Here is a 22,233-nt window from a genome sequence, read left to right as displayed (position 1 = left end):
TCATATTATGCCACATTACAGTTCCCCCTGTTTATACTGTGCCTCACTGCAGTGTCCTCCAGTACAAATTATGCTATGTCATAGTGCATCTATTTCATATTATTATAATTATTATTATAATTTTATTTATAAGGCGCCACAAGTGTTTCGCAGCGCCGTACAAAGGAACAATACAGGGAGACAAAACTTGGCATAACATTGAATAAATAACAAAAATACAGTACAAATAAAGAGCACCACAGTTCAATACACATTACAGCTTAAATGTAAGTAGTGAGGACCCAATCAACATACAACTAGAGGCTTGAGGCCAATGATGGAGATGAGTATGAAGATGGTCACTGAGTGTTGGAGTAAAGGAGAGCTGTGAGTAAAATGTGAAGAGAAGTGGGCTTTGACAACAGGAGGGAAGAGGGCCCTACTCGGAGGAGCTTACAATCTAGTAGGAAGGGGAGACAGACAGATTACAAGAGGTGCAAGCGAGGGGGTGGTGGTTAGATAGCAGGATGTAAACAGGAAACAGGCAAGGGGTCGGAGAACCAGCTGGTTTATGCAGTGGAAGGGTACGCTTTGATGAATAGGTGAGTTTTCAGTGCCCGTTTGAAGCTTTGCAAGGTCGGGGAGAGTCTAATGGAGCGAGGGAGTGCATTCCACTGAAGGGGTGCAGCACGGGCAAAGTCCTGTACTCTAGCATGGGAAGCAGTGATCAGGGTGGAGGAGAGACGACAGTCGTCAGCTGACCGTAGAGGGCGGGAGGGTGTATGAATGGAGATGAGGTTAGAGATATATGGAGCAATGGAATTAGAGATGGCCCTGTATGTGAGTGTGAGGTGTTTGAAGAGGATTCTGTAGGGGAATGGAAGCCAGTGCAGATTTTGTTGAAGGGGAGTAGCAGAGTTAGAGCGGCGGGAGAGGAAGATAAGCCTGGCTGCAGCATTGAGGACAGATTGGAGAGGAGCTAGTTGGGATTGAGCGAGGCCGGTGAGGAGAACATTACAGTATTGTACCATATATTGTACAATATTGTACCATATTACAGTGCCTTAGTTCTTATTATGTAATATTAGTGTCATGCACATTACACAGAGCAGATCAGATTGACAGATTACAGTGGCCTCCAGTTTAAATTAGGCCACATTACACTTAGGGATGGCCATCGACCATCAATGATTCAAAATCTTCGATGGTTCATGGCCGATGTCGAATACTTTTGCCATTGATGTGGGAGAACCAGATGGTTTCCTTCCATCGATGGAACAGCAAAATTATGTTTTTATTTTTTTTTAAAGTGCCGTGACACGGAGCATAGCCCCGCCCCGTGTTTTGATTGGCCCAAACGCCAATCAATCAAACACAATGGATGACCATCGATATGTAAAAATATCGATGGTCATCCATTCCATAGTTAAGCACTATCGATGGTCAGTTGCCGATTTGCCCTCGATGACAAACATCGATGGCAATGGCAACGATGGCCATCCCTAATTACACTTCCCCCTTACCATTTCATACCCTCCAACATTTGAAGGGCAAAAATTGGTACACATATGGACACACCCCGTTTCCGAATGTGTACTGGGCATTTTTTTAATGCATGATGTGAAGTTAAATTCCTATAATATACTAATATACATATATTATATACCTGTGTGTGTGTGTGTATATATATATATATCTATATATATATAGATATATATATATATATCTATATATATATAGATATATATATATGCGTAGAAAGAATATATATATATACTATGTGTATGCCCACTCACTGTGTGCCACTGAACCATGCTCTCCTCTCACTGTGTCCCACCAGCCGCCGCAGGTACTCCATAGTAGGGATGGCCATCGACACTCGATGATTTGAAATCATCGATGGTTCATGGCCGATGTCGAATACTTTTGACATAGCTCCACCCCTGACACCCACGAAGCCCCACCCCCTGTTTTGATTGGCCCACAGGCCAATCAATCAAATACAAAGGATGACCATCGATATGTAAAAATATCGATGGTCATCCATTGCATAGTTAAGCACTATTGATGGCCAGTTGCAGAATTGCCATCGATGGCAACCATTGATGGCAATGGCAACGATGGCCATCCCTACTCCAGAGTCCTCCTGCTCCATGGCGCCTTGTAAGAGCATGCGCCGATGGAGGAGTGCTGGAGGGTACGTGCCGGAGCCTCATGACGTCAGCGTGATGCACGCTGGCCGGGGCCCGCAAAGCACCACTGGGAACGGGTGCTAGTGTTTACTACCCGCGGCATGGGCCGATCGAGGGAAGAAGGAAGACCTCCTGAAACCAGGCTGAAAATCGGTACATCGGTACACTTTGTTTTTTGCCGGTACAGACTCAATTGCATACCTCCCAACTTTTCGTCATGCTGAGGAGAGACAAATGCAAGCGCTGAAAGTGCATGGCTGGAATTAGAGGAGGGGCCCGGCCTAAAATCGCGTGCCCCGCGAGGCCACGCCCCCCACTTTTGACGATGTGGGGGCATGGCCATGCACTCCAGCCATGCACTCCAGCCGGGGATGGCTGCTGCTGCTGCCACCGGGGAGATGTGTAGAAGACGCGCCCTCCAATCACAGTGGCTGTGGAGGGGATGCGCCGGCAGTGATTGGCGGGCACGCCTTCTGCACATCTCCTCGGCGGCAGCAGCAGCAGCCATCCCCGGCGGCTGGTATGAAATGTAGGCGGCCGGGCGGATGATACTTCTGTAGTATTGGCAGGCGGGCGGCTGTAATATAGGCAGGCGGGCGGGCCGGACAAACTGGGTGCGGGGGCCGTATCCGGCCCGCGGGCCGGAGGTTCCCCACCCCTGCTCTAGACCCCTTACCCTTGCACCCCAGCAACAGTGAATGGTGGTATTATAAAATATACATTCAGCTCTGGGTTACAAACCCTAGATTCTATTTTCAGAATAATTAAACTGTAACGTTGGAATTTTTTTTATAACCTTCTCTGGCTGTGATAATCTCTTACCTACACAACATACTAACTGACACTCACATAGATGCTGTGTACAGCTTGGCAGTCCATGAGATGCTGCCTCTATTGTCTGACGGTTGGCTTGTGTTGTACAGTATATTAAAGACCGTGTATACTTGTACAGTATACCGCATATTTAGTTCCGCTCATGCACGCCTAGTAGTACATATGGCTGTATGTCCACAATTAAGCAGTGAACACAATTTATTCGTAGGTGAAGCCACCACGGCCACCGTCGACGACGACGACGACGCCGCGTGAAATGAATAGTTACCATGCCAACTGCCAACACAGAATATGTGTTACGTAACAGTACTGCCCTAGTCACGCCCCTCAGTTGACGCGAGACTCACGTGCTCAAATGGGCAGCCAATGGTCGGGTCCCGCGAGGAGACGTGGGAAGGTGGAGCGTGCGCAATATGGGTGAATGAATGATATATTTGCAGCGGTGGATGATGAATGATAGCAGCGGACGCCAGCAGAAGGGGACAGAGTCAGACATGTGGCCGTGCGTGCGGGCAGCAGAGTGGTGGAGACCGGGGGTAGCCGCTGCATTGCTTTAGGGGGCAGGGGAGAGACTTTCGACAGTATGTGGTGATGCATGACCTGACAAGTCAGGTTGCAGCTGCGATGACAGATGGACGGAGGCGGTGTGATCGTGTGTCTGTGGCTGTGCTGCTCTCTTTCCTCACTGGTGGTAACACAGGGGGAGAGGTGCTTACTGACACAGGGTCCGTAGTGTCACCAGTACAGCTTACTAACCATTTCTTCTAGTGTCATCTCCACGTTAACAGTGCGCCTCACATAGGTAGTCATATCATCTGTAGTGTCACTGCAACATTGCCATCATCACGAAATCCCAGCACAAATCACAGCCACGCACCTCTCTCCCTCCATCCGCCACCCCAGCAGTCTGCACAGCAGCATTAGGATGTGGGATTGAGCTTTTAGAGCATATTGGAAGCCCCATAGACCATGTAGCACAGTAGGGGACTTGTTAGTTATACCCCTTTTACACCAAAAACCCTGGTCCGACCCTGGTCTTTAAACGCTGGAGTTTCCAGGGTCTGACCCTGCTTTATACTGCATTTACACAGCACTTCGACCTGGGTCTGCACCATTTACACTGGACCTGGGTCAGCCCTGCCTTGTCATTACAAATGGCCTGCAGCAGCAGCACCACATCACCCCCTGCACATCATCACCCCCCCCCCCCCTGCAGCATCACATCAATCCCCCCCTGCACATCATCACCCCCCCTAGCAGCAGCAGCACCCCCCCCCCACCTGTACATTATCACCCCCCTGCAACATCAAATCACACCCCCCCCCCCCCCTGCACATCATCACCCCCCTGAAGCAGCATCAAATCACACACCCCCTGAAGCAGCATCACCCCCTGCACCTTATGACCCCCCTGCAGCATCAAATCACAGGCTGCTGAGGGGGGAGACGGAGGGGATGCTCCCCGCTGCTGTAACTCCCCCCTGCAGCCGCGGGGCCGGGAGTGGAGGCAGCGGGAATCAGCAGTGCAGGTGGGCAGGGGACATCATCACCTGTAGAATCATATCATCACCCCCCCAGCGCGGGGTCCAGCCTCCAGGCAGCGGGGTCCGGCAGTGCAGGCGGGGGATCCATTCAGCGTATACGAAGTTGCCGGCGGGGTCCCCCCAGTGTATGGGAACTAGTAGCGGCAGTTCCCAGCCGCCGCAGTGACGCTCGCTGGTTACTTCCCATACGCTGGAGGGACCCCGCCGGCAACTTCGTATACGCTGAATGGATCCCCCGCCTGTACTGCCGGACCCCGCTGCCTGGAGGCTGGACCCCGCGCTGGGGGGGTGATGATATGATTCTACAGGTGATGATGTCCCCTGCCCACCTGCACTGCTGATTCCCGCTGCCTCCACTCCCGGCCCCGCGGCTGCAGGGGGGAGTTACAGCAGCGGGGAGCATCCCCTCCATCTCCCCCCCTCAGCAGCCTGACAGTTCACCCCAGGCCCTTAGCAGCCGCAGACACCCCTCTCCTCCTGCAGCAGCTGGGGACAGCTTCCCCAGCGCTGCATGCCGTGCACGGACCCGCTGCGGGTGCCTGGACCCGCAGCGGAAACATTTACACCGGCCTCTACACGGGTCCTAACCGTGTTCTACCCAGGTCAGGACCTGGGTAGAGGACCCGTGTAAATGGACACGGCTTGACCCCATTTACACCGCCGAAGGTCCGGGTCTGACACGCCACTGACCCGGATTTTTCAGCGGTGTAAAAGGGGTATTACTGTCTGTGTTGGTCTACCTTTCTATGGGATTCAAAGATGACAATAATGCACCTCTGTGACTCCTGCACAGGTGACCACTACACAACTCTCCCTCTCCACAAACTAATTGTCAGAGGAGCAGACTCTCAGTCCCTGGCATGGCAAGGGTTAATTCATCTTCTTGAGAAGTGCATTCAACTGTATATACACAGACTGGCTGAGCTGGCACTGACTGTATGTGCACAGTGTAGATGTAGACTATCTGCCTGCTGGTCAGTGGGAAGGATGGATTCCACCATTGAAGGGTTAATTTAGTGTAATTTGACACCGTTAAATAAACAGATAGTAAACATTCTTTTTCTGCAGACATAGTACTGGCCCTGATAATTAAACTGAACCCTATACGTTAATGTTAGAATTTTGTTATATATAAAATTCCAGCGCAATTAATGTGTAAAGACAGCCAGTAACAGCATTTTATTTGTGCCCTATTCACTTACCAAGTCCCAGCGCCTCTTCCAAAAAACACAATAATGTAGAACGAGGAAGGCTACATATATGGTACGATGTATTGTCAATTTAATAGACCGTGGGTTGTTTAATCTGTATCTTTTAATAATTTTCCTACATGAAAACGGAGGAATAATAGATTTTCCCTATAAATTGGCCAGGCAATGCAGCAGACACCCCATCTCACCATCACCCTTGTCACTGGTTTGTTTACTAGTTTATTTAAATTAAAATAAACCGGCTTCTGCTGAATGCACATCATTATCTCTGAGACCATAATTAGGCAGCAAATCCCATATCTGAATCAGCCCTGCCTTTCCTTGTGCATGTCATTAAAAATGCTTGCTCGTTGCCAAGGGGCAGGGCCATCTTAAGATCATTAGGGCCCCCGGGCAAAGCAGTGCAGTGGGGCATATAATATATATATATTAATATACTCCAAGTCTGCCGGCACTCTGTGAAAACATCCAAGCAACGCAACGGGCCTCGGTGCCCAAATGATAGTCGATACACACACTCCAAAAGAAGGCCCCGCCGGAGGCAGAAAAAGTTGAGGACACAAAAACTTGTATTGAAACAAGCTTTCGGGGTTTGATCCCCTTCGTCAGTGTATCCTGACGAAGGGGATCAAACCCCGAAAGCTTGTTTCAATACACGTTTTTATGTGCTGAACTTTTTCTGCCTCTGGAGTGCCATTCTATTGGAGTGTGTGTGTATATATATATATATATATATATATATATATATATTCCACTTCTGTTCTATAAAAATACTGAGGGGGAAGAGGGGGGTCCTTGCGGCTGCTGAGGGGTGTGGGGGGAGTACCTGTCAGCCTGAGGGGGGAGTCGGAGGGGATGATGTCCACCGCTGCCACTGCTGTACCTCCCCCCTGCAGCCGCGAGGTACCTGTGGCGAATGGGCAGTCAGCGGCGGGGGTCTCTCCGGCACATGGAAACTAGTACTAGTTCCCATGCGCCGGAGGGACCGCCGATGCTGACTGTCCATTCGCTGCAGTGACCGGCTGCCAGGGGGAGGTACAGCAGAGGCGGCAGACAGCATCCCCTCCGACTCCCCCCTCAGGCTGACAGGTACTCCCCCCCCCCCCCCCCTCAGCAGCCGCAGGGACGACCCTCCTCCCGCAGCAATTTTATATTGGTGTAATGTGTATTCTAGTTATTTTGCCAGCTATAAGTCCATTCATGTGTTTCCATGTCGAAATGTTATTTATTTATTTAAACCAACAAATTGATAAACCAGATGTGTTAACCCTTACAAAGCATAACATAAAGGGTTAAAGTGCTCCGACATCCCGAGTCTGTAACTGCACCCAGAGTTAACAGATGTGTGTTGGTGCTGATGATTCAATATAAATGTATCTATCTCTCATTTCTTTTTTCCCCAAAAATGTAACAGTGTAATGTGGGCTAGGTGACATGAGGGAGATTGCTAGACTAATGAGGGAGATTACTGCTATGTCAGGGAGTCTCCTGCAGAATGCAGGAGGGGAGGTAAGTATAATGTAACAGTGTAATGTGGGCTAGGTGACATGAGGGAGATTGGTGGACTTATGAGGGAGAGAGGGAGATTGCTGCTATTTCAGGGAGTCTCCTGCAGAATGGGAGGGTAGGCAATGATGGTTAAATGGCATGTGATTCATCACATGCAATACTTGGCACACCAAGTTCCAAATCGTGCGAGAGCCCTCCCGCATAGTTGAAAAGTCCTTCGATGGTTACTTTCTTATTCACACAGCTAAAAGGAAGGCCAGGACTTAATTTTCGGCTGCACAGTTTTCTCCAAATTGGAGAGGGGGGTGCGCCTCCGGGACCCCTGCACCACTGTAACACCCCCCGCTCCCATGTCTTCTGTTTATATCTGGGGCTCCGCCCCCTGACTGGGACTTAGGCCCGCCCACCAACCAATCATGGTCTGGCATCGGGAAATCCCAGACCATGATTGACTGGTGGGCGGGCCTAACTACCGGTCGGGGGGATGGAGCCCCAGAAGTAAACGGAAGACCAGAACTTGGTTACAGCAGTGCAGGGGTCCCGGAGAAGCGCTGAAGACTGCTGGTGAGTATGTTTTCTATCCACAGGTACCCACATGCATACAACTGGACAAGGGGACCGATGCTCCATGGCAATATAAGTGAGTATTGGATGAATGGGCTCCGTGTGTAATAAAGTTTTACTGTCAGTGTGTGTGTGTGTGTGTGTGTATTTATTTAACTATTTGTACTACTGTGGGACTACAGGTCCCAGCGGTGCAGGCTTGCTGGGACTTCTAGTTCCACAGCAATATGCAACAGGATTCTTTCTATTTTTTACACCATTTTATCAGCTCGATGACCACTGCCCAGGGGCATCGAGGACAGCCCCGGGCTTCAACATGGGCAGGTAAGTTCAGGAGGGGGGACCCCTTCTTTGGGGGGGTCCCCACTTCCCCAAGACCCCTGCCCATGTTGACCGGTCAGAAACGACTTTGGCCGGGGGGACTTGTATAAAAAGTCTCTCCACGGCTGTGGCATTAACCTGCTGGCTGGTTGGGCCCGGTGCTGGTTCTTGAAATACGGGGGACCCCTAGTCATTTTGTCCCACCGTATTTTGGGAACAAGGACTGGCCCTTGAGCCTGGTGCTGGTTTTGTAAAATAAAGGGAACCCCAACTTGTTTGTCCCTGTGATTTTATGAAACCAGGACCGGCTCATTACATATGCAAATTTGTGGCAAAAAAGGTGCGACTTGGTGCGATTTTTAAACATGACCAAAAATCGCCACCTATTACATTTCGCCCTTATTTAGTAATTAAGTGAAGGAGTGATACTCAGTTTTAGACATATCTTATGCTTTTATGTAATAGACTAGTTAAAACCAGTTGAATGTATTTAATGTTATTTATGATTGCACTTTCTTTGACATCAAGAATAGTAAACTGAATTTTGATACCATTCCTCATAACTAGCATGCGTGTGACTCCCTGATTGTCAGGAAGATCCTGTGGCATTGTAGCAATCTCCCTGATGAGTCTACACATATCACTGATTGCACCTTAATCCCATTATCTTGCTGCTATAGTCTTGGGGGGGGGGGGGAATAATTGATTTAAATAAAGATTATACCGATGTTATAACAACAACAGGCTTGCCGTGGTATTTCATTTTTTCAGATTGGCAGTCACTGGCATTTACAAATTTTTCTTTAAAACAATTTTAATAGTGTAACATGCAGGGGCTAGTTGTGGGGAAGTTTGTGTGTGGGGGGGGGGGGGGTAGCAGAGGATATGCCCATATGTCTCTCACTACCCTCTCCCTCTATACAGTATGTCTTACATCACCCTTTCCCTCCATATGTCTCTCACTACCCTCTCCTCCATGTATCTCACTACCCTCTTCCTCCATATATCTCTCACTACCCTCTCCTTCCATGTATCTCACGACCCTCTTCCTTCATATGTCTCTCACTACCCTCTCCTCCATGTATCTCACTACCCTCTCCCTCCATATGTCTCTCACTACCCTCTCCTCCATGTATCCCACTACCCTCTTCCTCCATATATCTCTCACTACCCTCTCCTCCATGTCTCTCACTACCCTCTTCCTCCATATATCTCTCACTACCCTCTCCTCCATGTCTCTCACTACCCTCTTCCTTCACATGTCTCTCACTACCCTCTTCTTCCATGTATCTCACTACCCTCTTCCTCCATATATCTCTCACTACCCTCTCCTCCATGTCTCTCACTACCCTCTTCCTCCATATATCTCTCACTACCCTCTTCTTCCATGTATCTCACTACCCTCTTCCTTCATATATCTCTCACTACCCTCTCCTCCATGTATCTCACTACCCTCTTCCTCCATATATCTCTCACTACCCTCTCCTCCATGTCTCTCACTACCCTCTTCCTTCATATATCTCTCACTACCCTCTCCTCCATGTATCCCACTACCCGCTTCCTCCATTACTCTCACTACCCTCTCCTCCATGTATCCCACTACCCTCTTCTTCCATATGTCTCTCACTACCCTCTCCTTCCATGTATCTCACTACCCTGGTCTACAGCATGATGGTCGACAAGAATTGGTACGACACCATTAGGTCAACATGGAGATACGTCGACATGGGTTAATGTCGACATATTTTTAGGTTGACAGGTCATTAGGTCAACACAAGCATTAGGTCGACATGGTCTGGGTCGACAGTCAAATGGTCAACATGAGGTTTTTCACTGTTTTTTGAACCAACATGTGCAGACAGGTGGTATTTCATTCCCTAACATCCACTAGGACATGGTGTGAGAATAAAATAGTGTGCCGAGTGCAGCGAGACACCGTGCCTGAAGCATAGCGAGCGATGCGAGAGGATGCGGTGCACTTCCAACTCTGTCGACATTCGGGTACAAAAACAAAAAAGGGAAAAACCCCATGTCGACCTTTTGACAATCGACCTAGACCATCTTGACCTAATGCTTGTGTCGACCTAATGACCTGTTGACCTAAAGCCATGTCGACCTTTCCCCATGTCATCCTAATGGTGTTGACCTAATGCTTTTTGATCAACAAGCTGTAGACCAAATGATCCCAACCCCCTCAATATGTCTCTAAGGGGCAGATGTATTAAGCCTGGCGAAGAGATAAACTGGAGATAAAGTGGAGAAAAAGTGGAAGGAGATAATGCACCAGCCAATCAGCAGTGTTTGAAATATGACAGTTGGAAGTTGATTGGCTGTTGCTTTATCTCCTTCCACCTTTTCTCCACTTTATCTCCACTTTATCTCTTCGCCAGGCTTAATACATCTGCCCCTAAATACCTTCTCCCTTCATGTCTCCAACTACCCTATACCTCCATATGTCTCTCACTACCTCTCCATCTATACAGTATGTCTCTCATTGCCCTCTCCCTCCATATGTCTCTCACTATCCTCTCCCTCTATACAGTAAGTCTCTCATTGCCCCCTCCCTCCATATATCTTGCACTACCCTCTCCTTCATATGTCTCTCACTACCCTTTCCCACCATATGTGTCTCATTACCCTCTCCCTCCATATGTCTCTTACTACCCTGGCCTCTCCCAACATATATCTCTCACTACCTTCTTCCTCCATATGTCTCTCACTACCCTATTCCTCTATACCAGGGGTGGCCAACCGGTCCGAGGTAAAGAGCCGAAAAATACTTATACATCTACCCCCTTGGAACCAATGTGGTGCTTTTTCATAAAAAGTGCACTCGGCAATCAAGCCAAAGAGTCGACATCATGCGCGCGGCAAAAAGGGGTGTGGTCAGGTGAGTGGTCATATGACACAAGGGGGAGTGGCTACAGGACAAAACTTTATGCCCCCAGTGCCAGATATGCCCCACACAGTGCTAGGAATGCCCCCAGTGCCACACATATATGCCCCACGGTGCCAGATATGCCCCCAGTGCCACACATATATGCCCCCACAGTGCCACACATATGCCCCCACAGTGCTAGTTATGCCCTATGCCACACAAATGCCCCCACAGTGCTAATTATGTGCACAGTGCCAAATATGCCCTCACAGTGCCACACATATGCCCCCACAGTGCTAATTATGTGCCCAGTGCCAGATATGTCCCCACAATGCCACATATATGCCCCCACAGTGCTAGTTATGCGCCCAGTGCCATATATACCCCCACAATGCCACACATATGCCCCCACAGTGGGTATGGGGGGGTGCGCTCTGGTGCTGCGTGTGAGTGTGTGGGGGGGGGGTGGATGCACTGGTGCTGGGTGTGTGTGTGGGGGGTGCTCTGCTGCCACGTGGGTGGGTGTGTGTGGGGCGGGGGATATACGGCAACTGGGTATGGGGGGGTACGCTCTGGTGCTGGGTGTGAGTGTGTGAGGGGGATGGAGTGCACTGCTGCTGGGTGTGTGTGTGTTGGGATATACTGCCGCTGGGTGTGGGGTGGTGCACTCTGGTGCCTCATGGGGGGTGGTGTGCACTGGTGCTGGGTTTGTGTGTGTGTGAGGAGCGCAAGAGCACTCTCTTCCTCCGCCAGAGCACTCTCCCCCAACCCCCCCAAGAGAGCACTATTCCCTGCACAACTCCCACTCCCCCTTCTAATCCCAGTGGCAGTACCCCCGGGGCCAGAGCACCCCTCCCCAATACCCAGCAGTGACAGGAAAACCGGGGCCGGTGCACTCTCTCCCCCTCCACCCATCTAACGCATCAGTGACATAGATGGAGGGAAGGGTGTAAGTGTGTGGTGCTCCAAGTATGAGTACCTGATGCCGCCGTACACTTTCTTGCGCCAGGAAAATTGTGCTGTGCTCTCAGGCAGCAGGCTGCGTGCTGACACCTCCCCCTGATGACGACCGCAGTCACATGGAAGTGACGTCATCGAAGATCCTTTCCATGAAGTGTAACTAGCCGCTACCATTCGGGAACCGGCAGCGGTTGAAGGGGGACGGACGGTGGGCGACGCCGCGTCAGGCAGCAGTGCGAGCAGGAGCCGCACTTTAGAAGTGGGAGAGCCGCATGCGGCTCGAGAGCCGCGGGTTGGCCACCGCTGCTCTATACAGTATGTCTTTCATTACCCTCTCCCTCCATATGTCTCTCACTTCCCTCTCCCTACATGTCTCTCACTACCTTATCCTGTCATATGTCTCGCACTAAGGGGATGGGGATGGTATCCAGAAACATTTAAGGGATGGTATCCAGAAATATTTAGATCATCACAGTCTACTCAGTGCTAACCAACATGGGTTCGTGAAAAATCGTTCATGCCAAACTAATCTACTAGGGTTCTATGAAGAGGTTAGTAAAAACCTCGATAATGGAAATGCTGTAGATGTGATTTTCCTAGATTTCGCTAAAGCATTTGATACTGTCCCACACAAGAGATTGATTAATAAAATGGAGAACCTAGGATTGGGGGAAAATATCTGCAGATGGGTAGGGAATTGGCTATGTAATAGAGAACAAAGAGTGGTTGTGAATGGTGCTGTATCAGATATGATACCGGTACTAAGTGGAGTGCCCCAGGGTTCGGTTTTGGGGCCCATTTTGTTTAACATTTTTATTAACGATATTGGGATAGGGTTACTCAGCAATGTATCCATCTTTGCGGACGATACAAAACTTAGCAAAGTCATCAAATCATCAGAAGATGTCACCATGCTTCAAAATGATCTTGCAATTCTAGATGAGTGGGCAAAAAAATGGAAGATGAGGTTCAATGTAGATAAATGTAAGGTTATGCACCTTGGGAGACACAACCAGTGTGCAAGTTACAACCTTAGCGGAGAGGAACTGGGTAATTCCATACTTGAAAAGGATCTAGGAGTCCAAATAGACAGCAAACTAGGATGTAGTGCCCATTGTAATGTAGCTACAAAAAAGGCCAACAAAATTCTGGCATGTATTAAGAGGGGAATGGAAACTAGGGACTCAAGGGTAATTATGCCACTATATAAAGCATTGGTGAGACCTCACCTGGAGTACGGAGTACAGTTCTGGGCCCCACACTATAAAAAGGACATCATAGAATTAGAAAAAGTCCAAAGGCGAGCAACAAAGCTTATTAGGGGAATGGAGAATTTAAGCTACGGGGAGAGATTAAGCAATTTGGGACTATTTACATTAGAAAAGAGACGTTTAAGGGGGGACATGCTCAACATGTACAAGTATATCAAGGGCCAATATAAGGAACTGTCATGTACCCTCTTTTCTACTAGAAAGGAATCTAGGACGCGAGGGCATGAGTATAGATTAGAAGAAAAAAGATTTCATTCAGCTAGTAGAAAGAATTTCTTTACGGTCAGAACAGTCAAACTCTGGAACTCTCTTCCCAGAGAGGTGGTAACGGCTGGCTCATTAAATGCGTTCAAGGCAAAGTTGGACAAACATTTACTGGAGAAAAACATCCATGGGTACAAATAAGAAATATAATTTGTCTGTAAAATACCAGAACCTACCAAATCAGCAATGGATATCTATACCAGGTTGAACTAGATGGACGCAAGTCTTTTTTCAGCCTTACCTACTATGTAACTATGTAACTACCCTCTCCCGCCATATGTCTCCCACTTCCCTCTCCCTCCATATGTCTCTCACTACCCTCTCCCTCTATATGTCTCTAATTACCCTCTCCCCCCATACGTCTCTAACTACCTTCTCCCTTCATATGTCTCGCACTACCCTCTTCCTCCACTTGCTCCTGAGGAAGCCGGAGGTTATAAATTATCAGGGAAACACTTTGAGATTTGCTATACTGGGACTCTACCTTCTGCCATTGAACTATACTGCATTTATCTTCATTGGACACCTGAAAAACTAGAGCACCATCTGTCACACTGGTCTGACAGACATTTGGGATACCTAGCCCGATCCCTAAGGACCCATTCCAGAGGACAAGTGGCTGCCATCAGGATATTTCTACATACAGAGATATTGAGTAAGATCAACTCCCTGCTGGCCGAGCTGCACTATTACACAAGGAGTGAGGGATTACCCACATATTTATTTACAGGTATTACGCTTCACCCATCCACAAATCTAATGATTTACCATTCATCTATCCACCAAACCATTTATCAGTCTATCTAATGAGTCACTTTGTATACACCTATCCACACTCCCTCCCATACTTCTACCTACCCACCTATTTATCTATCTATCTATCTACAGTTAGTGTGCTCAGTGAAAAAAGATGTGGGGCCCAAAGGATAACAACGCCTTGCTGGCCGAGCTGCACAATTACACCAGCAGTGAGGGATCACCCAAATATTTTTTTTACAGCTATTGCACTTCTACCACCCACCTGTCTAATGATTTACCATTTATCTACCCACCCACCGATTTATATGTCTATCTAGTGATTCACTATCTATCCACCTACCCAACCACCCTCCCATTTATCTACCTACCTATCTATCCATATATATATCTATCTAGAGTTAATTCGCTCATTAAAAAAAATATGTGGGTGCCAAAGGATAGCAACTCCCTGCTGGCCGAGCTGCACTATTACACAAGGAGTGAGGGATCACCCACATATTTTTTTTTACAGGTATTGAGATTCACCCACCCTACTATCTATCTATCTAATGATTTACCATTTATCCACCCACCCGCCCATTTATCTATCTAATGATTCACTATCTATACACCTACCCACCCAACAGCCCACCCATTTATCTACCTAACCATCTATCCATCTATCTATCTACAGTTAATGCGATCAGTGAAAAAATATGTGGGGCCCAAAGGATAACAACTCCCTGCTGGCTGAGCTGCACTATAACACAAGGAGTGAGGGATCACCCAAATATTTTTTTACTAGTATTGAGATTCACCCACCCAACTATCTATCTAATGATTTACCATTTATCCACCCACCCGCCCATTTATCTGTCTATCTAATGATTCACTAGCTATACACCTACCCACCTAACATCCCACCCATTTATTTACCTAAACATCTATCTATCTATCCATATATCTATCTATCTACAGTTAATGTGCTCAGTAAAAAAAAAGGGGTCCCAAAGGATAACAATTCCCTGCTGGCCGAGCTGTACTTTTACACAAGGAGTGAGGGATCACCCACATATCTTTTACAGATATTGCACTACAACCACCTAGCCATTTTCTATTTCATGATTTACCATCTACCTACCTACCCAGTTAAGGATCCCACCCTCCCTGCTGGTCAAGCTGCAACATTACAAAGGGAAGAAAGTTGCTGACTGAAAAAAAGTGGGTTACTGACTTCCCTCCCACCCCCATGTCCGTTAAGCTGCCTTAGCGGACAGTGGAGGAAGGTATCAGTTTATCTTTTACTCTTTCTATTTATCTCTACCTATCTCTATCTATTTAACTGTACACTAAGTAATCACAAAGTACAATAATAGAAGAGTTCATAGCTAGAAGTCCAATTTGTGAAGACCAAATGTATACCAAAAACATATTATCAGTAATTAATTTTCATTAATTACCTGACTTCGGTCTCCTGTTGCTGTGCTTAATCTTTGTTTTTTGACTTGAGGAGGATTCTGCAGTCCAGGTCACTTCGCAGTAGTCAGCTGTTATGACCTCATCATATGTTTTATGGAGAATTCTCACCTAAAAAATGGAAATAGGCATGATAATATGTTCTCAGTATACATTGACCCTAAAGCCCTGTACACACTGGGAGTCTAGGGGCACCATCTATATAGTCAACTATATCTGTGGTTCCACTATTCACACTGAAAGAAATCCGTTACCGATATCATTCAATGATGTCCCAGTGACCTGCTGAACATGCTGAACCAAGACACACTCTTTCTTCTCTGTGTATTTTTTAATATTAGGACACACTGCAGTGCTGCCAATACACATTATACTACACAGCATCCCCAATTCCTATTGTCATAGTATCCTCAGTTCATATTATGCCACATTACAGTTCCCCCTGTTTATACTGTGCCTCACTGCAGTGTCCTCCAGTACAAATTATGCTATGTCATAGTGCATCTATTTCATATTGTACCATATTACAGTGCCTTAGTTCTTATTATGTAATATTAGTGTCATGCACATTACACAGAGCAGATCAGATTGACAGATTACAGTGGCCTCCAGTTTAAATTAGGCCACATTACACTTAGGGATGGCCATCGACCATCAATGATTCGAAATCTTCGATGGTTCATGGCCGATGTCGAATACTTTTGCCATTGATGTGGGAGAACCAGATGGTTTCCTTCCATCGATGGAACAGCAAAATTATGTTTTTATTTTTTTTTAAAGTGCCGTGACACGGAGCATAGCCCCGCCCCTGTGTTTTGATTGGCCCAAACGCCAATCAATCAAACACAATGGATGACCATCGATATGTAAAAATATCGATGGTCATCCATTCCATAGTTAAGCACTATTGATGGCCAGTTGCCGATTTGCCCTCGATGACAAACATCGATGGCAATGGCAACGATGGCCATCCCTAATTACACTTCCCCCTTACCATTTCATACCCTCCAACATTTGAAGGGCAAAAATTGGTACACATACGGACACACCCCCTTTCCGAATGTGTACTGGGCATTTTTTTAATGCATGATGTGAAGTTAAATTCCTATAATCTACTAATATACATATATTATATACCTGTGTGTGTGTGTGTGTGTATATATATATATATATATATATATATATATATATATATATACAGTGCTCGAAGTGGAAATTTTAAAGTGGGGGTATGGAAAAATAAAGGACTTATTTATGCGCGCGCCGGGTGTGGCCACTGAAAAAGGGGGCGTGTCTTTACGTGTAGCGTACCATACCACATACCCCTTATATACCACACTAGTAGGACCCCTTATACTATCTAGTACTAGTGCCCCTTGCACATTGTGCCACACTGTGAGAGCCCAAATTCAAGGACAGCAAGGACAAACAGACAGAGTGACAGCAAAGAGAGACTGACAGCGGGAACAAAGAGAGAAAGTGACAGGGACAGCCACATATGTATATTGGGTATCACGGTGTGTGGCAAATGTATAATGAGCATCACTGTGTTTGGCATTTGCTCATTATACATTTGCCACACACCGTGATGCCCAATATACATTTGCCACACACCGTTGTGTCCAATATACATTTGCCACACACCGTTGTGTCCAATATACATTTGCCACACACCGTGATGGGTGAGAAGGAGGTTAAGCAGAGGAGAGGAGTAGTGGAAGAGGAGAAGGGGAGAGGAGGTAGGGGGAAGGGTAGGGTAGGGGAGGAGGTATGGAGGAGGAGGAGAAGGAGCGGAGAAGGGAGAGCAGTACAAGTGGGCGCTGTGTACCTCCTGTCACGATCAGCAGCGATGGTAGTTGCTCCTGTTCCCAGATCTGCTCCAGTTTTTTTCTGCTCCTGTTCCCAGGTCTGCTGCACTCCACCCCCCCCTCCCCGGCAACTCCTGTTCCCTGACGGTCTAGAGCTATTTATAACAAATTTACGGTCCAGTATTATCACTGTAAACAATTTTGTTGTATTGTCACCAGGTTTGCAGAACCAGACTTGTTTTACTATATTTCATCCATTATCTCCCTGTCACTCACTGCCTCCATGTCACTTCACGCATTATTTCTCTGTCACCCACTGCCTCCATGTCACATCATCTGCCTCTCCCCCTCACTTACTGCCTGTGCATCTCCAACTATCGCTCCCTTTCACTTTTCTCTCCTGTTACCCACTTTCACTCCCTTTGAACGTCTACGCCGCAAGCTACCTCCCCCTGTCATCACCCACTTCCTCCCCCCTATCATCCAATCCCCTTACATTATCCATTGCCTCCCTGTCACCCATTCCCTGGTGAGGATGCGGTCATTTGGTCTACAGCATGATGGTAGACAGTTATTAGGTCGACACCATTAGGACGACATGGGAGAAGGTTCGACATGGGTCTAGGTCGACATAGGAAAAGGTCGACATGGTTCTAGGTCGACAGGTCATTAGTTCGACAGGTCATTAGTTCAACAGTGTCTAGGTCGACAGTTAAAAGGTCAACATGAGGTTTTTCACTGTTTTTTGAGCCGACATGTGCCGGCATGCGGTATTTCATGCCATCCACTAGGGCGTGTAATGGGAGAATAAAATAGTGTGCTGAGCGTAGTGAGGCACCATGCCCGACGGATTGCAAGTGCAGCGAGCGATGCGAGGGGATGCGGTGCACTTTAAACTGTGTCCATGTAGACTGCTTACATTCAGGTAAAAAAAACAGTGAAAAACCCCATGTCGACCTTTTCACTGTCGACCTAGACATTGTCGAACTAACGACCTGTCGATCTAACGACCTGTCGAACTAATGACCTTTTGACCTAGAACCATTTCGACCTAGAACCTTGTTGACCTAGACCCATGCCGACCTTTTCCCATGTCAACCTAATGGTGTCAACCTAATGACTGTCGACCATCATGCTGTAGACCAAATGATCCCAACCCAACGGTGTTACCCAATGCTATCACTTTCACTCTTTGCCTCTCTGTCTTCCACTAATTCTTCCTATCACCTACTGCCTCACTATCATCCACTCTCCTTTCTATAAACCTCTGTCTCTCCTTCTCCCCACCACCTTTTTGCTACTTCCGGTCACCTACTGCCTATCCCAGGGGCGGGCAACAGATGGCCCTCGAGCCACATGCGGCCCGCGAATAGCTCCTGATTGGCCCGCCACTTGGCGCTGCTGTATGTGTGCTCAATGTATGTGCACTTGGTGAAGTCCTGTGTAGCCGACGCTCAGCCTGTGCCTAGCATGTGCCAGGTGCAGTCCGGCACTTTCGCGAAAGGCCACAGGACTACACCGTGCATGCACACAGCCACCATTGGACACACATAAAGCAGCGCCGTGCCACCCTCCCCCCACATGTCACTACAGCCGCAGCACCGCCACTGAGGATGGGTTAGTCGCCGTGACTGCATGGGACTGCAATCAGCGCCATTTTTCGAGGCTGGCACGCAGATGTTTGGAATTTCTAAAGAGGGGCAGGTGTGTGGAATAACTAAGGGGGAGCTGTTGTGTGGAATTACTAATGGGGGAAGGTGTGTGGAATAAATAAGGGGGACTTGCTGTGTGGAAATATGAGGGACGTGGAATAACGTGAATTTTTAGTATTTCAGTGTGTAATTTGACTCATTCCGTATGGCAGTGTTTTTCAACCACTGTGCCGTGGCACACTAGTGTGCCTTGAGCTGTTCTCAAGTGTGCCCCCAGATCTAGAGATGCCCAAACTAGTTTACAGCCACCACCAGTTCAAATGTTATTTACTGGTCTCTTCTTTTCATGTAAAGGGCCAATGTATTTTATTTGTGTTACCTGTGGGGACCAGTGTGATTGTTTTTTATATGGGGGGCAATAGGTTTGGTTTTTTCCTGTGGGGGCCAATGTGTTTTGCCCTATGGAGATCTCATGGTGTGCCTTGGCAATTTTAAAATCTTATTTAGTGTGCCGCAAGGTAAAAAGGTTGAAAATCACTGCCGTATGGCATAACGTGACTTTTGGCTCAATCTGTGCGGCATAATATGTAAGGGGCAAGTATAAGGGGCCTACTATTGTGTTGCATGATGTGTAAAAGTGTATATGTATATGGTATTCTATAATACATTCAAAGACACACCCCCTCTTGAGTAACCACACCCCCTATTTCTGGAGTGCGGCCCTCAAATATCTGCTGGAAATATTAAGTGGCCCCCCCCAGCTGAAATAATTGTCCACCCCTGGCCTATCCCCGTCATGTTCTCCCTCTCACCCACAGCCTTTTTCCATCATCCTTTTCTGTCACCTACTGTGTCTCCATCTCACTCCCTCTAATGCTCCTTATCACCTTTCTCTCCTATCACAATCTAAATGTCGCACGCTACCTCTGCCCATCATCCTCTACGTCACTCACTGCCTACCCCTAGCATAACCCACTTCCTTCCCATCATTCATCATTTGAGATCACACCCATTGTTATGAGGCCACATCTATTTCCCCAAGTAAACACTTCCTCTCCTTCCCCTGACATTCAGTTCAGGGTCCACCCTGTCTGTAAATACCATTCTAGTGCCTTAGTTAAAATTATGCCCCATAGTAGTGCCCTAGTTTATTTTATGATGAACCATCGTAGAGCCCTAGTTTATATTAGGACACACTGCAGTGCTGTCAATACACATTATACTACACAGCATCCCCAATTCCTATTGTCATAGTATCCTCAGTTCATATTATGCCACATTACAGTTCCCCCTGTTTATACTGTGCCTCACTGCAGTGTCCTCCAGTACAAATTATGCTATGTCATAGTGCATCTATTTCATATTGTACCATATTACAGTGCCTTAGTTCTTATTATGTAATATTAGTGTCATGCACATTACACAGAGCAGATCAGATTGACAGATTACAGTGGCCTCCAGTTTAAATTAGGCCACATTACACTTAGGGATGGCCATCGACCATCAATGATTCAAAATCTTCGATGGTTCATGGCCGATGTCGAATACTTTTGCCATTGATGTGGGAGAACCAGATGGTTTCCTTCCATCGATGGAACAGCAAAATTATGTTTTTATTTTTTTTTAAAGTGCCGTGACACGGAGCATAGCCCCGCCCCGTGTTTTGATTGGCCCAAACGCCAATCAATCAAACACAATGGATGACCATCGATATGTAAAAATATCGATGGTCATCCATTCCATAGTTAAGCACTATCGATGGTCAGTTGCCGATTTGCCCTCGATGACAAACATCGATGGCAATGGCAACGATGGCCATCCCTAATTACACTTCCCCCTTACCATTTCATACCCTCCAACATTTGAAGGGCAAAAATTGGTACACATATGGACACACCCCGTTTCCGAATGTGTACTGGGCATTTTTTTAATGCATGATGTGAAGTTAAATTCCTATAATATACTAATATACATATATTATATACCTGTGTGTGTGTGTGTATATATATATATATCTATATATATATAGATATATATATATATATATCTATATATATATAGATATATATATATATATATATATATATATATATATGCGTAGAAAGAATATATATATATACTATGTGTATGCCCACTCACTGTGTGCCACTGAACCATGCTCTCCTCTCACTGTGTCCCACCAGCCGCCGCAGGTACTCCATAGTAGGGATGGCCATCGACACTCGATGATTTGAAATCATCGATGGTTCATGGCCGATGTCGAATACTTTTGACATAGCTCCACCCCTGACACCCACGAAGCCCCACCCCCTGTTTTGATTGGCCCACAGGCCAATCAATCAAATACAAAGGATGACCATCGATATGTAAAAATATCGATGGTCATCCATTGCATAGTTAAGCACTATTGATGGCCAGTTGCAGAATTGCCATCGATGGCAACCATTGATGGCAATGGCAACGATGGCCATCCCTACTCCAGAGTCCTCCTGCTCCATGGCGCCTTGTAAGAGCATGCGCCGATGGAGGAGTGCTGGAGGGTACGTGCCGGAGCCTCGTGACGTCAGCGTGATGCACGCTGGCCGGGGCCCGCAAAGCACCACTGGGAACGGGTGCTAGTGTTTACTACCCGCGGCATGGGCCGATCGAGGGAAGAAGGAAGACCTCCTGAAACCAGGCTGAAAATCGGTACATCGGTACACTTTGTTTTTTGCCGGTACAGACTCAATTGCATACCTCCCAACTTTTCGTCATGCTGAGGAGAGACAAATGCAAGCGCTGAAAGTGCATGGCTGGAATTAGAGGAGGGGCCCGGCCTAAAATCGCGTCGCCCCGCGAGGCCACGCCCCCCACTTTTGACGATGTGGGGGCATGGCCATGCACTCCAGCCATGCACTCCAGCCGGGGATGGCTGCTGCTGCTGCCACCGGGGAGATGTGTAGAAGACGCGCCCTCCAATCACAGTGGCTGTGGAGGGGATGCGCCGGCAGTGATTGGCGGGCACGCCTTCTGCACATCTCCTCGGCGGCAGCA

Source organism: Crinia signifera, chromosome 5, assembly GCF_055691185.1.
Source record: "Crinia signifera chromosome 5, ASM5569118v1, whole genome shotgun sequence".
NCBI classification, from domain to species: Eukaryota; Metazoa; Chordata; class Amphibia; order Anura; family Myobatrachidae; genus Crinia; species Crinia signifera.
Note: the sequence above shows the minus strand (reverse complement) of the source record.